This window comes from Pelophylax lessonae, assembly GCF_965119305.1.
Source record: "Pelophylax lessonae genome assembly, chromosome: 1".
Taxonomy (NCBI): Eukaryota; Metazoa; Chordata; class Amphibia; order Anura; family Ranidae; genus Pelophylax; species Pelophylax lessonae.
The window spans coordinates 777,293,358-777,310,923 of record NC_138768.1 but is presented as its reverse complement, the minus strand read 5'-3'; positions in this window follow the sequence as shown (position 1 = coordinate 777,310,923).

Here is a 17,566-nt window from a genome sequence, read left to right as displayed (position 1 = left end):
TTACGCGTTAAAAAAAAAAACACCAAAAATGACAGAAATCTTTCCCTTTGTTAGTAAACGCAATAACTTTTGCGCAAACCAATCAAAATACGCTTATTGTGATTTTTTTTACCAAACATAGGTAGCATAAAACAAATTGGCTAAAAATTTAAAAAAAATGTGATTTTTACATTTTTTTTGGGAGGGGGGGGAATTTCATATAAAAAAATGTTAAGAATATTGTTATTTTTTTCAAAATAAACGCTCTTTTTTTGTTTGTAGCGCAAAAAGTAAAAATCACACAGGTGATCAAATACCACCAAAAGAAAGCTCTGTTTGTGGGAAAAAAGGTACGTAAATTTCGTTTGCGTACGGCGTTGCACGACCGCGCAATTGTCAGTTAAAGTCGCACAGTGCTGAATCGCAAAAAGTGGCCCAGACCTAAGACAGCAAAATCCTCTAGTGGTAAAGTGGTTAATAAATGTGTACTGTAATGCAGGTGGGCGAATTCCCTCATTAGTTCAAAAGGACTGCGAACCTCAAGCATGCCATATTTTTCTTTAATCCATTGAACACCCAAACCTGAATCCCATCCCTAGAAGCCAGTTATAGAAGCTTTGTGTAGTTTTTACAATCTTACATCCTATGCAATTGTGGGTATATTTTGGCTTTCTTGTTATAGTTTGCACCAGTAATGAATTGTTTTCCTAGTATATTTTTAAAAATAAAATTGATATTCATCATGATAGCCCATTTGGATGTTTTAACAGCGCATGTTTCATTTTGATTTGATTTATTTTGATTTTTATGCAGTTTTGTATATGATCTTATTGTCCTTTTTATATTTAATACTATGTCAATGTTTACTTGTATTGTATTGCTGCCATGATGTATTGCTGCCAAAATACGCTGGCTTACTTGTACCACACTAACATGAACTAAGTACAATTTTCTTTAAATGTTATGATTTATGGTGTTGCACGCCCACTGCTTCTCTTGCAAACGTGTAATTCTGTCAGAACCCCTGTTGGGGGCATTGCTTTACATGTGATTAGCCTCACCAAAGCTAGTCAGCTTTATTGAACAAACAAGTCACTCACATAGTTGGATATAAACAACATAATGCCTCCTTTAAACCATATGTACTTTGATTTAGGCAAAAAAATAAAACACTGACAGGGCTTTTAACCCCTCCCTACACTTTTCAAAAAAGAAAACGGTTTGGCTTTACATATAATTGTATTTTTTTGCTATAATAAAGGAAAAGTAGTAATGTTGCCTGTTGCAGCCATCTGAGTACATGCTTTTATTTTAGCACTGTCTATAACATTTTTACTGTTTCATGGAACTAACAGTATTTTGCTTGAAATCTCAGAATTTTAATGGAAATCTTGGAAATTGTGTTTTTATGTCTAAAAATGTTGTCTTCTTCTTAAACTCAGAAAGTTGGAAGTTAGGGGCATGCACCAGAGGTAAGCACAAGCCTCAGTAACCTACTGCTGATATAAGTACAGAGGTATAGAGGATTTAAAAGTATTCTCGGAAACCTATGTTTCACTAACAAAAAACAGATGAAAGATTTTTTAAATAAGGTTAGATTAGAGAAATTGCAGTTAAAAGGTAAACATTTTTTATTATTGTATAATCAAACAATAATTATTTGATTCCATTTTTACTTGATATTTCAAAACGGTTATCACTTTGTATGCTATTGTACATTTTATTCACAAGCACGTTGTCTTATTGTGGTTTATACATGCACATATTTGCTGTTTTTAACTATAAAAAAACCTGGGTCTGATTCTCATGGGGAAGTCTTTATAAGGGGGGTTAGTCATTTCCTCTGTATAAATACCACAATGTACAATATCTAGAGTTAGGATGATTAAAAATGAGAGTTTTTCATATACAGTGGGTACGGAAAGTATTCAGACCCCCTTAAATTTTTCACTCTTTGTTATATTGCAGCCATTTGCTAAAATCATTTAGGTTCATTCTTCTTCCTCATGAATGTACACATAGCACCCCATACTGACAGAAAAACACTGAATTGTTGACATTGTTGCAGATTTATTAAAAAAGAAAAACTGAAATATCACATGGTCCTAAGTATTCAGACCCTTTGCTCAGTATTTCGTAGAAGCCCCCTTTTGATCTAATACAGCCAGGAGTCTTTTTGGGAAAGATGCAACAAGTCTTTCACACCTGGATTTGGGGATCCTTTGCCATTCCTCCTTGCAGATCCTCTTCAGTTCTGTCAGGTTGGATGGTAAACGTTGGTGGACAGCCATTTTTAGGTCTCTCCAGAGATGCTCAATTGGGTTTAAGTCAGGGCTCTGGCTGGGCCATTCAAGAACAGTCACGGAGTTGTTGTGAAGCCACTCCTTCGTTATTTTAGCTGTACCTAAAATTGTTGTGAAAATGTCAAGATTTCCAAAACTTTGCAATTTGGCAAATTCCATTTAGGTAAGTTTAAAAGGTGACGTAGCTCCTGAAGGTTACAAAGGCCTTTTTCTTATCCTGAATGTGTTCTTGGGCCAAAATCGCTCCTTGTTTTCCTAATTATTTTATGTTTTTATAGAAAAAAGAGAGTGAAAAAAGTACAATATTAAAAAAATACAATATTTACAGTGATAGAACACAAATAATGATCAGGCGCACACACACAAAAACATAAAAATTAAAAAAAAAGCCACAAAAAAAAGGACACTAAATTAAATAAAGTAAAATACCACAAATATTGATCTCCCTCCTAAAAAATAAAAAAGCACACCCTCTAAATAAAAAAAGTAGTTTTTTTTCAAAGCAAATTTGCCTAATCAACTAAACCACACATTTGAGAGTTACTGCTTTGGTGATTTCTTTGGTTCTTGTGGAAAATTGATAATTTTGTGACTAAAAGATGTTTGCAAAATCAAACATAGGTACACATTGAAAATACATGGTATCTTTATGTGAAAGAGCTACTAATGCAATTAAAAAGTATTTGTGAAAGTTTCCATACAAACACAAGGATATTTACCATTGGATTTATACCTGATATAAAAGTAAAAACAACTACATGTAAGTGTCTGTTGGCAGTTTATCAATTGGTTTCACAGAGTTACTCTTTAAAGGTCTCACCTAACAATATTTTCAACAGCCGATTAGTTATTCTATATATATGATCCATTAATTTGAATAATACATTTTTTTTAAGTATTAACTAAAAATAAGATAACATTTGGAATATGGCAGCATTTGTTTAAATAAGGTGAACTAATACAATATGCAATGTGAAATAATGTAGTTAAATGGTTGTAGTACGTATGAAAAATGACTGATGACTGATTAAAAAGAGAGTCAAAATGTCACATGTACCATTCATGCATTATTTATGTCCATAAAAAAACAAAATGTTTAAGAAAAAAGGCGGGTAATTTATTCAAAGTGCTTTTTATTCATTGACATATGCTACCATAGTCTCTGAATTTTTGTTGCTTGCCAAACACAGTAAATATTTCATATTACAGAAAATTACTGTCTCGTATTTCTTCATTAGCCAGAGAGCTGGGTTTGATACCTATATGCCATAGCCATTGTTCTTCTTCTGTGATGGCTGTCGGGATTATTTCACAGGGTAGCATGAAAGAAAATCAATGCAAGTGCAAGTGCACATTTTACATGATACATTAAAAATCTATTTAAGCAGAAAATAATTTTTATTATTTACAGTGTATATAATATTCACCTAAGTCATGTTATATCCTAATTGGACATGTTTTTAAAAAAATAAAACAAAATAGCATTTTATAAATTCAAGAAGATCATTCCATAAAAGGATAGGTGAGTATGCAAACATGAGATTTAGTTTACATAAAGGTGTTAGAAGGTTAGACTGAGGATTAGTGTAAGGAATAGTGTACTCCTTAGTGGTAGGGTTACAAGGAGAGTAATGCCCCATACACACGTGCAGATTATCTGCAGACTTTTGTCTGCAGACTTACCAAAACCATATAATATGAGGTCAAACCTAAACATTTTCAATTTGTATGCAATCCGGCAGGCCCTTGCACTACATAGAAAAGGTAAGTCTGCAGACAAAAGTCTGCAGATAATCTGCATGTGTGTATGGGGCATTAGGCTGAGGATTAGTTAGACAGTTTCAAGGAGGGATAGTATAAGGGTTAGGGTTAGGCTTGCCATGCATTAATCATCTTTTTGTTCAACCAGCCGGTTGAACTAAAAAAAAAAAAAAAAGATCTGATTCCCCCATCCACACATTCAAAGTGGATGAGGTAATCACTCTCACTGTGCTATTGTGTTCTGACAGTGGGGATCCTTGTCCTTCGTCAGAACACACTGATCAATGTTGCTGACTATAGTCGGTGGCACTGATCATTTTGGAAAACCCAAAATTGGACAGTAGATTGACTTCTGTACAACCAGCCTGCCCATACATGGATCAAAATTTGGCCAGCTCCTGTTGAACTGCCTGAATTTTGATCCTTGTATGGCTGGCTTTAGAGTTACAGAGAGTGTTAAGGTAAGGATTAATGTGAATAGACATGTGCAGAATGAAATAAATTCTTTAGTTTCACTTTGTTATTTTGTGTTTTTTTGTTTGATTTGTTTTTGGAATTCGTTTTGTTTATTCATTTTCTAATGTGATTCAAATTTTCAGAATTTGGTTGAATTGAATTGAATTCGACCAAATTCTGAAAATTCAATTTGGCATTTGAATTCAAATTTACTCTATTCAAAATTAGAATTTTGGAAGATGGTTGTATTATTTCTATTTTATTCTGTTCTATTCTGTTCTGTTTTACTCTATTTTAATCTTTTATATTATCTTCTATTTTTATTTTCTTTTCTATTCTATTCTTGTTTTCAAATTTTATTTAGAATTCAATTTCATTTTCAAATTTGATTGAAATTTTGGCCGAATTTCATTTTGTTATTTCGGATTCGTTTAAATTAGTTAATATTGTAATTTGGATCAATTCAGAAGGAAACGAACCCCACATGTCTAAGCATGAGGATTATGATAACATTTTGTGTGAAGTTAAGTATGATGGTTAAAGGGTTGGGCAAGTGTCAGGGTTACAGGAAGGGCTGGACTGAGGATTAGTAAATGATTCCACAGAGGGTTAGCATTACAATTACAAGGAGAGTTATACTAAGGGTTAGTGGGATGGTTAGAGCAGTGTTTTTCAACCTTTTTTAAGTCAATGCACAATCCCAGGGCACACTAATCTGAGGGCTTGTTCACATCAGCAAGTGTGTGGTTTTTGCACATTCCTGCATGTCGTGTTTTAATAGGCTGCTCTATCAAAGTACCTATCACAACCCCTCAGACTAGCCGAGTACCTGTCACCAGCCCATCAGAGTACCCGATTACCTGTCACCACTTCTCAGAGTACCTGAGTACCTGTCACCACCCCTCAGAGTACCCGAGTACCTGTCTCCAGCCCAGAATACCAGAGTATCTGTCCCCAGCGCATCAGAGTACCCAAGTACCTGTCTCCAGCCCAGAGTACCCGAGTACCTGTCTCCAGCCCATCAGAGTACCCGAGTATCTGTCTCCAGCCCAGAGTACCCGAGTACCTATTTGCAGCCCATCAGAGTACCTGATTACCTGTCAATAGCCCAGAGTACCCAAGTACCTGTCTCCAGCCCAGAGGACCCGAGTACCTGTCTCCAGCACAAAGGACCAGAGCACATATCCCCAGCCCAGAGTACCCGAGTACCTATCTGCAGCCCATCAGAGTACCCGAGTACATGTCTGCAGCATATCAGAGTTCCCAAATACCTGTTTTCAGCCCATTAGAGTACCCGTGTTTCTGTCTCCAGCCCATTAAGGCACCCAAGTACCTATCTGCAGCCCATCAGAGTACCCAAGTACCTGTCTCCAGCCCATCAGAGTACCCAAGTACCTATCTGCAGCCCATCAGATTACCTGAGTACCTATCGGCAGCCCATGCCTCAAAGAATATATGTTGGGGTGTAAATATTGGTATGTACATTCTGTGTTAGAAATATGTTATAAACAGAGACAACTTTGTGTAAAAAAAAAAAAATGCATTTTCATTTTTTTTCCACATTTTCCAAACACTTGTGGAAAAGATAACATGTTCAAAAGACTCATTATGCTTCATAGAATATACGTCAGGGTGTTTGCTTTCCAAAATGTGGTCATTTTGTGGGCATTTCCATTGTCCTGGTGCTCCAGGGCCTTCAAAAGTGCGATATGTAGTCATGCAATTATTTGTGTAATTTATGCTCCTAGAACGCCTGAAGGTGCTACTTGGTTGTTGGGCCTCAGTATATGGCCAGGCTGTATAAAAGTCCCACACATGTGGTATCGCCATAATCAGGAGGAGTAGCAGAATGTATTTTGGGATGTAATTTTTGGTATGTACATACTGTGTGTTAGAAATATCTTATAAATGGACAACTTTGTGTAAAAAAAAAAAAAAAAATTTTTCTTTTTTTTTCACATTTTTCAGAAATTTGTGGAAAAAAATTACATGTTCAAAAGACTCATAATGCCTCATAGATTATGTGTTGGGGTGTTTACTTTCCAAAGGGGTCATTTTGTGGGTATTCAATTCAATTGTCCTGTTGCTCTAGGGCCTTCAAAAATGTGATAGGTCATCAGGAAATTATATGTTTAGTTTATGCTCCTAGAACGCCTGACGATGCTCCCTGCATGTTGGACCTCTTTATGTGTCCAGGCTGTGTAAAAGTCTAACACATGGGGTATCACCATACTCAGAATGTATTTTGGGGTGTAATTGCAAGTATGTATATCATTTGTGATAAATAACTTTTTATTATGACAATTTTGAGTAAAAAAAAAAAATAATAATTTCTTAATTTTCCTAATAATTATGGGAAAAAAATACAACTTCAAAAAACTCACCATGCCTCTTCCCAAATTCCTAGGACTGTCAATTTTCCAAAAAGGGGTCATTTGGGATGTATTTGTACTGTCCTGACCTTTCAGGGCCTCAGAAAATTAAATAGGCCATCAGTATATCAGGTGTGATTAGGTGTGATCAATTTTCAGTGATTGGCACCATAGCTTGTAGACTCTATAATTTTCACACAGATAAAGTAATATCCTCTAACTTGGGTTATGTTTACCAAAGATATGTGGCAGTATAAATTTAGGCCCAAATTTATGAACAAAAATGACTTATTTGCAAAAGTTTACAATAGAAGCAAAAAAAGTGTCTTTTTTTCTTCCATTTTTTTTATTTTTTCACTTATAACACAAAAAATAAAAACCCAGTGGTGATTAAATACCACCAAAAGAAAGCTCTATTTGTTTGAAAAAAAAAAATAAAAATGTTGTTTGGGCACAGTGTTGCATGACTGAGAAATTGTCATTCAAAGTGTGAGAGCGCTGAAAGCTGAAAATTGGTCTAGGCAGGAAGGGGGAAAAAGTGCCCTGTATTGAAGTGGTTAAAGAGTTTCTTTCCCAAACTCCAGTCATCATTGCTAGATTTCTGTAATATGATTATATTCCTTCTTGAGGGACATTCTCCAAGGATAATACGTTTCATTTTAATTTGGCATTATATAATACTTTGATGCCTATTCCTGACCTCTGCGAATAATGCCAGTTCCCTGCAACTGGCATATCATGATACTTTGATCCAAATTCCTGACCTGGTTGAACTTTATGTGATACAATTGTAGTTGATATGTAATCTGTATAAACAGTATTTTTGAGGGATTCTAACTCCTCTGAGATGTATATACTTTGGCAGGAACCCCAATGCTTTGATTTAAAGTGCTTGTAAACCCTTACATATACCCAGTGAAGTAATAGGTCTCAGGTGGTACACAGAGATAAAACAAATCATCCTGCATAAGTTGTACCTGTTTATCTGCAATACTGTCTTCTCCATAGCGATTCAGAAAGTAGGGAGCAGGGAGTACTCTGTTCTCCATAGCGATTCAGAAAGTAGGGGGCAGGGAGCTAAAGTTACACTCTGTCACTGATTGAAGCAAAGATCACCCCCCCCCCCAGGGCCAGATTAACGTAGGGGCTATTGGAGCTGAAGCTCCAGGCCCCTACCTTTATATAGGCCCCGGGTTGGCCATTTTCACTGTTACCGCTCTTCTGTCACTTGTAAACACAGAAGTCTGGCTTCTATGCTCACTTTCCCAGGCAGCTCCCTCAGAACCTCCCCACACAGCACGAAGGCCGGACAAGGAGGGACAGTTGCCGATGCATGGATGTGTTTATGGGCTTCAGAGACAGCATCCCATGTGGAATTAGGCATGCATGGCTGCACCCTTCCTCCTCTGGGTGCATGCCAAGGCACGGCCCTTAAGGCCCTTCAAAATCCTCAGCACCAAGCCCATGATGCTCTTAATCCGGCCCTGCCCCCCCCCCTTCCTTTACACAGTACACAGGAACAGAGCTGAGATTGTCAGTCACAGGGTGTGTGCTGGAGTTCCCTCCCCGATTACCTTTTTATCCTCTTGGTGTCAGGGAATTTTTTTTAGAAGTGATTCATGCTGATAGCATAGGAACAAGGCAGCCGACAGAAATGACACTTAGTGCTCTGAATTGAGACAAGTATACACTACAGTGGGATATGCTTTGTTCATATTTTCATTTCAGAGGTTTACCACTACTTTAAGATAATTAATATCTGATTCTCTGATTTTTCCAGCTAACCCCTAAACTGAACTAAATGCTAATACCTGATATGTTTAAATAATATAATGCACTATAGATGGGTTATATTGATGTAAAGTTGGACAAAATATACCAATTTATCTAAGGTGCAAACATCTCAAAATAAATAGAATGCTGATTATTTTTACCTGTTTTCTAAGTTTAAACTGAATATAACGGATATCAATAAAATTAGGGAGTTTGTAATCTCACTACTATGTTTTTGCAAGATTTGTTTATGCAGCATATTTATCCACTGGGGTCCATTGATTGTTTTGGACGGTGAATGTACAGTATGGTCTGCTAAAAAACTGTATCAGTAGGTTTTCGCCAGTCACTGAGAGATATTGTGAACTTATGTCCAATATAGTGCACTATAATGATATGCTGACAGACGGGATATTAATTGCTATATTATGTTATCATCCCCTATGGTTTTGTGTTTCTTTGAGTAATGAGTGGTTTTAATGTTGTATTTTAATAATAAAGCAATGTTTGCTATCTGTACATCTGGACCAGGTTCTTCATTTGAGGTGATGAAGGATAGTTTTTCTATTATGTGTCTGCACACACAGACTGTTGTGAGTCCTTGGTAGTCCCCTTTATTAAGGAATTGTAAATGTCTCTGATTTAGATTTTGTTGCTCCAGGGTGACTCTAGCCTCTTTCTTTCTGCAGATTTAGAGGGGGAAACCTTACTGTGGCCATAACCAGCATGCAGATGTTCCCTAGTAATCTTAGAGGGGGAAATCTTACTGTGGCCATAACCAGCATGCAGATGTTGCCCAGCAATCTAAAAAAAGCAAAATAATGTTCAGTGGCAGCAGGTTTGTAAGATCTGAAAACTGTTGGCACCCTCAGTATGCTACCAGCCATTTATTGGAAGTGGGGGGGATCACTTTGCCAGGTAGAAAACTTGCTATATGGAATTCAATTAAAAAATAATATTAATAATATATACCAAAAATGTAATATATTATAGTTTACTAGTTCTAGCTGTAGTGGCTGCATTTGTCACCCAAGGCTGCTCTCCTGATATGGACTACAAACATATCCATATCTCTTCATCTTCATTACATGAGGGATAGGACAATTGGTAGTACACAGAAGATATTATTCTTTGCCGCTCACAAGAAGTGACAAAAATACTGCATCTCTGGCAGGAACAACAGGTATTTTCTATACTTGCTGAAAATGTTCTTCGCTTGAAAAAAAAGGACAACTAAGGCAGCCCCCACATCTAAAGCTGGGCATAGACCATTCAAATCTTGGTCAGTTTAGTAGGAACCAGCCGAGATTCAAACCATGAATGGGCAGGCTGAACGTACACAAGTTATTAGATCAATCAACTTGGGTACAACCAGCCTGCCAGATTTTACATGTCATAGCCACTAGCAATAATCATTGTGTTATCTAGACGGGGACGGCTTCCCATAGTTGAAGGAAAGAAATTTGCTCTGTCTATGGCCAGTCTAAGAACTGTAACCTACCATATATTACAATGGGCTCCATGAAAAAGCTAGGTAAATACTACAAGATAAACTGTTAAGATCCAGCCACATTTGGGATGCCGTTGGAAGTGACAGATTGCATAGATGTCCTGCAATTTGCCGTGATTCGGGATTGTGGGCAGAATCGTGCTGATTCTGTCCGCGATCTGGGACGCCAAGATGTGAATGAAGCCTAAACATACAGGTTGTCTGCAATGCAAATATGTTCATAAATTATTTAATACATATTAAATTTAAGTAGATGTCCAGGCATGCGGTAATGATGGAAGTCATGACTTTGGCCATCACATATGAATGGACAGGGCATTGAAATGTTTAACCACCTCCTGCCTGCCATATAGATAGGTAGGAGGTGGTTAAACGGGAGGATGGCTCACTCATTCTGGGACAACATCTTTGATGTCCCATTCTCACTGTGCATGCACACCCACGGGTGCATGTAGCGAGGCGATCAGGGGTGTGTTTTGTCCCTGGGACATGGTGCATCCCCGATTTCAGTAAAGAGCAGCCGATGACAAGGCTCTTTACCTATGTGATCAGTTGTGTCCAATCACAGCTGATCACATGCAAGCAAGGAAATGATGGTTATCAGCTTTCCTCTCCTCACATTGACAGAATGAGAGGAGAGGAGGAGAGCCGATCAGCGGCATTTTCTCACAGGGGAGACCTTCACAAATAATCAGGGGCACTGATCATCAGTGCTCTAATTATCAGTGCGGCCCCAACAGTTCCCAGCAGTGATGCCAATCAGTGCCCATTAGTGATTCCAATCAGTGCCCATCAGTGAGGCCAATCAGTGTTGTCTTTAAGTGCCTATTCATCAGTGGTGCCCATCAGTGCCACCTATTAGTGCATAACCAGTTGCGCTTATCTGTGCCCATAAGTGCCCCCTATCAGTGCCCATCAGTGCCCCCTATCAGTGCCCATCAGTGTCACCTGTAAGTGCCCATCAGTGCCACCTATCAGTGCTCATCAGTGCTGCATATTAGCAATTTCTCATCAGTGCCCATCAGTGCCACCTCATCAGGGCCCATCATTGCAGCCTATTATTGCCCATCAGCGCACATCAGTGAAGGAGAAAAATTACTCATTTACAAAATGTTCTAACAGAAACTAAGAAAAACTGTCCCCCCCCCCCCCTAAACGTTTTATTGAAATATAAAAGGTGGTAATAAAATGAACAAAGATGTGAACAATCCGATCAACATTCTCGGTGTTCAAGGTATAAATGAGGAATAAACAGGTATGCAAACATATTATAGGCTAATACATAAGCTTCATGGAGCAATATTCAAAATACTTTTGAAGGATTATGAATAACAAAAGAACGTAGACACAGGTAAAGTGAGCGTCATCGTCTAATCAAATTATTATATGAACATGGATTAGGAATGCAGTCTTAAAGATTGAATCAAGCGCCTGTTTGGCGTGTATGGATTGTATACAGGTTATCTAAGGGTGATAAAGGGGAAGAGTTGGTTACCAGCACCAACTCTTCCCAAAGGAGTAAGGAGGAGGAATAGGATAAAGAGGAGGAGGGAAGGATTAGAGTGGGGGGGAGGGGAGGGGAGGAGGAAGGGTTAATGGAAGTGGCATTTAAGTGGGATATGTAGAGTGAAGGCTAATGGTTTCCGCGGATTAATTGGAGTGAAAATCTTTATTTCATAACTGAAGTGTAAGTGTTGGAGTTTCGGAATTTTTTCCAGGGATCCCATGTTAAGGCAAATTTGATTGGTGTAACGCTCCTTGCGTTTCTTATAAGGTGTGGATTTTCAGCTGCAGAAGTAGTTCCACGTCAGTAGTCATGTAGGAGATATGCTGAGATACCAATCCCAACCTCAATGACTCATCATGTATGGAAGGTCTTATTTCAGCCAGTAAATACACACAGTAATTAAGCTGGTTCCTAGTGTGACTTTATATACATGTGGTAAGACAATGATAAAGGTCTTAGGGATAGGTTTGAGTGGAAGTGGTAGGTGACAGACACTTGAGGTGAGACAGTGCAGATGGATGCAGGAAGGGTTAGCGATCATGTATGATAACAGATGACAGAGTAGCAGGTGTATACAGGAGAGATCAACCCAGTGCAGGAAATAGTAGCAGTAGCCTCAAGAGCTAGCAATCTAGTTATGCAGATGTAAAAGACAGTCCTTGCTATGCAGAGCTAAATAGTGTAAGCCTAGTACAAGTCTATAGAGATTTCCCCTGTGGGGTACTTAGCACTAATAGCGATAGCCGAAGGATCGCTCAGGAGATGCGGATGATCCAGTAGCAGGATGCAGGGATCAGCGCAGCGAGGTTCGTCAGCGAGGAGAGCTTGCAAGCATGGAAGCTTCAAGCAAGATTAGTATCCAGGTACTGGTGTTTGAACGAACACATGTGAGTGAGAACCGACGCCCTAAATAGCCATCTAGTCCGGCGCTGGGTGATTACAGCTTCAGCCTTAAAGGGAAACACACCTATATGTGTTTCTTCTGTCTAGGTAGATGGAAATCACCCGGAATAAATGTGATAGGAGGCACTGAGAGTGCCAGAACCTTACATTACCCCCCCCCGTAAGGCCGGCTCCGGAAGGCCTCTAAGGCTGGTTGTTGATATAAGAATCACATGAGACTGGTTGCCGATGCGAAAATCGGAAGGGAAAAAAAAAAAAATTTCTCTTTTTTTTTTGTTGCCGATATGAGAATCGGAATGAGACTGGTCTCCGATGCGAGAATCGGATAAGACTGGTCTCCGATATGAAAATCGGAAAAAAAAAAAATGGTTGCCGATATGAGAATCGGATCAGGTTGGTAACCGATCTGAGAATCGGATCCCTTGTTGCCGATATGAAAATCGGATCAGGTTGGTAGCCGATGAGAATCGGATCCCTTGTTGCCGATATAAAAATCGGATCAGGTTGGTAACCGATGAGAATCGGATCACTTGTTGTTAGGGTGTCTGCTACATGGACCCCTCACTAGAATCGGACGCATAACCATCCGAAGTAATCCTAGTAGACCTAGCAACCAATGCTTCTTCTAACATCCTCAGATCCTTCCTACATACCACCGTGCCATTAGAAGCACGTACGCAGTCAGGTGCAAGAATCTCTGTATTTTCATCGGAAGCCAGAAATGTGCTTGCAAAAATAGGAGTATCCTCAGGAGGTGGTACAGGAGGGTTTTTTGAACGTGGTATAAAGTTCACTGGAGTTGAAGGAATATCTATTCCAATATTTGTTAATTTCTGGGTGTCCTTCACTGATATAGAACGGGGACAGGGCTGGCAACAGCCTTGATAATTTCCAGGCTGTTTTTCAGGGAAGACCCTTCGGATTCGCCTGGCCTCCATTGGGAGAGCCTTAGGCCTATGGGGTCTGGTTGGGCAGAATGTAATGAAATGTCCCCCTTCACCACAATAAAAACAAAGGCCACAGATTCTCCTGTGATCTCTTTTTTCTTGTGAGGACAACCTAGCATGTATGGCACCAATCTCCATAGGCTCCTCATCCATCTCTGTAGGATCAGGGTCCAAATGGGATGTGTCAGAGTGACAAGGTCGACTGTTTGAGGCAGGCTTGGACCATGACCAGGCAGGATCACCATATCTACTAGGTCTCCTTTTTTCCTTAGGTAGCCGGGGTCTGTTGTTACCTGGAGCGGGTTTAGGAGTGGGGTCAATAGCTGAATTCTGAGAAGAACTGGATAATGGCATTTCCATTTTTTCAGACTTCCTTTCTCGTAGTCTTCTATCTATGGTGATACTGAGTTGTATCAATGTATCCAGGGTTTTTGGCATCTCTGCTCGGGCGAGCTCGTCCTTGACGGCTTCTGATAGGCCAAGCCTAAATTGGGTTTTCAGAGATGCATCATTCCATCCTGAATCAAGGGTCCATCTCTTGAATTCTGCGACAAAGTCTTCTACAGGCCTTTTTCCTTGTTTCAAGGATCTTAACTGAAGATCGGCAGTACTCTGCCTATTGGGGTCATCATATAGGCTAGTGAGCTCTGCCAGGAACAAGGCATAGGAGTTGAGAAGCTGGTCGTTTTTTTCAAAAAGAGAATCTGCCCAGGCTCGAGGATCGCCTGATAGGTAAGAAATAATAGTACAAACCTTAATGTGATCAGTAAGGTAGGTACGAGGTTTTAGCAAAAAAAGTAACTCACATGCGTTTTTAAATTCGCGAAATTTTTTGCGATCGCCTGTAAATACCAAAGGGGGATTTATCTTGGGTTCAGGAGACTGTGCAGAGGTAAGTTGTGTCAGTCTAATTACCTGCTGCGACAGAGCCTGATTGTCGTTTTTCAATTCAGCAAGTGCGTGTATTAACGCAGATACCTGCTGTTTTAATTGTGTCACCTGAGTGGCTACTTCTGCTGAATCCATTTTTTGGGTTCGTTCAATCTGTAACGCTCCTTGCGTTTCTTATAAGGTGTGGATTTTCAGCTGCAGAAGTAGTTCCACGTCAGTAGTCATGTAGGAGATATGCTGAGATACCAATCCCAACCTCAATGACTCATCATGTATGGAAGGTCTTATTTCAGCCAGTAAATACACACAGTAATTAAGCTGGTTCCTAGTGTGACTTTATATACATGTGGTAAGACAATGATAAAGGTCTTGGGGATAGGTTTGAGTGGAAGTGGTAGGTGACAGACACTTGAGGTGAGACAGTGCAGATGGATGCAGGAAGGGTTAGCGATCATGTATGATAACAGATGACAGAGTAGCAGGTGTATACAGGAGAGATCAACCCAGTGCAGGAAATAGTAGCAGTAGCCTCAAGAGCTAGCAATCTAGTTATGCAGATGTAAAAGACAGTCCTTGCTATGCAGAGCTAAATAGTGTAAGCCTAGTACAAGTCTATAGAGATTTCCCCTGTGGGGTACTTAGCACTAATAGCGATAGCCGAAGGATCGCTCAGGAGATGCGGATGATCCAGTAGCAGGATGCAGGGATCAGCGCAGCGAGGTTCGTCAGCGAGGAGAGCTTGCAAGCATGGAAGCTTCAAGCAAGATTAGTATCCAGGTACTGGTGTTTGAACGAACACATGTGAGTGAGAACCGACGCCCTAAATAGCCATCTAGTCCGGCGCTGGGTGATGACAGCTTCAGCCTTAAAGGGAAACACACCTATATGTGTTTCTTCTGTCTAGGTAGATGGAAATCACCCGGAATAAATGTGATAGGAGGCACTGAGAGTGCCAGAACCTTACAATTGGTGAGTCATGTGAAATGGCTATGAGCTCTTCCATCTCTGCAAGTTTGTCAATTTGGTTGAACCAGATTTTTAGGGAGGGGACCTGAGAAGTGCCCCAATGCCTTGGTATGCAGAGCCTAGCTGCATTGACAAGGTACATACTTAAAGATTTACAGTACTTTCTATTGGCACGGGGTTGTAGATGGAATAAGTATGTGAGTGGTGAAAATGGTAATATGTTGCGTGTTATGTCATGGATTATGTCATGTGTTTGTTTCCAGAAAGTCTGTATTGCGGGGCATTTCCACCAAATGTGTAGCAGACTCCCGTCATTTTCTTGGCATCACCAACATTTATTATCAATGTCTTTGTTCCAACTGTGAAGGAGAGAGGGCGAACTATACCACCGTGAGAGGAGTTTTGAAGTTATTCTCTTGGGTGGAGACATTGGCGGACCCTTTGTGGACAGCATAAAAGATCCTCGACCACTGGACATTCGACACAGAGGTCTGTAGATCAGCTGACCAAGATTCCCCTGGTTTTGTACTTTCCCTGAGAACGGAGTAGAGCTTTGATATGAGGTGTGGTTTGTGGTATGGCTTAAGACATAATTCTTCAAAGGATGACAATTTGATGGGTTTAATGTTGTTTTTTAGGCTATGAAGCACAAAGTTTCTTATTTGGACGTAGTTCCAGAAAGGGATCTCTGAAAAGTGTGGGAGGGATATCAAGTCCTTGTATGGACATATTTTCCCTTGGTTAAGGAGGTGTATAATTCTAGTGTGATCGTTGAAAGAGTTGTGATCGAAGCGGGAATTCTTATGCCCTGGTGGGAAGTGTGGGTTATGTAAAATCGGCGAGAGGGGGCCCGGAATGGAGGTAATGTTTTGAGTTTTGTAAATGCGATGGAAACATTTCAGGGTAGGACCAATTAAGGGATGTTTTTTAAGCATGTCCTGAGGTATAGATTCAAAAGTACACCAAGGTAAAGTTGCTAGGGGGGAGTGGGAGAAATAGTTTTCTAGCAATACCCAATCTTTTTCTTTACTTTGGGTGTTCCATTCCACAATACGCTGTAGTTGTCAAGCATACGCATATTTCTGTAAAGTCAGGGATACCCAAGCCTCCCTTTATGTTTGGGCTACATGAGTTGGGTGAGATTGATTCTGGGAGGCATGCGAGCCCATATGAAGGTTCTGCATTGGGAACGGATTTGCTTAAAGAATGATAATGGTATATGAATTGGGAGAGTCTGGAAGAGATATAGAAATCTAGGGAGAATATTTATCTTAAAAATTGCAGCTCTTCCAAACCACGAAAAGTGTGCTTTTTGCCATGAGATCAGGTCTTGGTCAATTTTCTTAAGAAGGGGAACGCAGTTTAATTCAAATAGTGTTGTGAGTCATTTAGGAAGTTGGATTCCTAGATATGTAATGGAGTCAGAGGTCCATTTGAAGGGGAAATTCTTTTCACAATTTTAAACTAGGTGATTAGTGAGGGTTATGTTAAGGGCTTGGGATTTCGAATAGTTTATTTTAAGGTTGGATAGGTCATGGTATGTTTTGAGTGTTTGTAGGAGCTGGGGGATAGAAATGTGGGGATTGGAGAGGAAAAGAAGGATATCATCACCGAAAGCTGCAACTTCAAAGTGTCTGCCCTCAATCTCAATCCCCTGGATATTTTCATTAGCACGGATGGAATTCAACAGTGGTTCTAAAGTTAGGGTTTTTTTTTTTTTTTTTAGTTTTTGGTCTTTTTAATTTATTTTTTTTAACAAAAAAAGAAAAAAAAATGTGGTGATTTAATACCACCAAAAGAAGTCTCTATCTGTCTAACAAAAGAACAGTGTGACAGCGCTGAAAGCTGAAAATTGGCCTAGTTAGAAAGGGGGTATAAATGCCCAGTGGGCAAGTGGTTAAAAACAGGTTCTGCTTTATTTCACTATCTGGTGGTTTTCTGCACTATAGCCCAGGAAAATTTGCAGCATGTGTTTGGCCTGCTGTGTCCTTCACAAGGTAGCTCATCATGCAGGATTGCTCCTGGATATTGAGGTTCCAGAAACTGATGAGGACATTATTCTACCAATCCCAGAATCCTATCACAATGAGCGTGGCCATTAAGTCTGTCAGAGCTTCATATAAAGCTATTGTTCAAGGTATGCATCAACTCTTACTCTGTACATCTTACCAGGTAGTTTACTATATGTTTGATGAAAA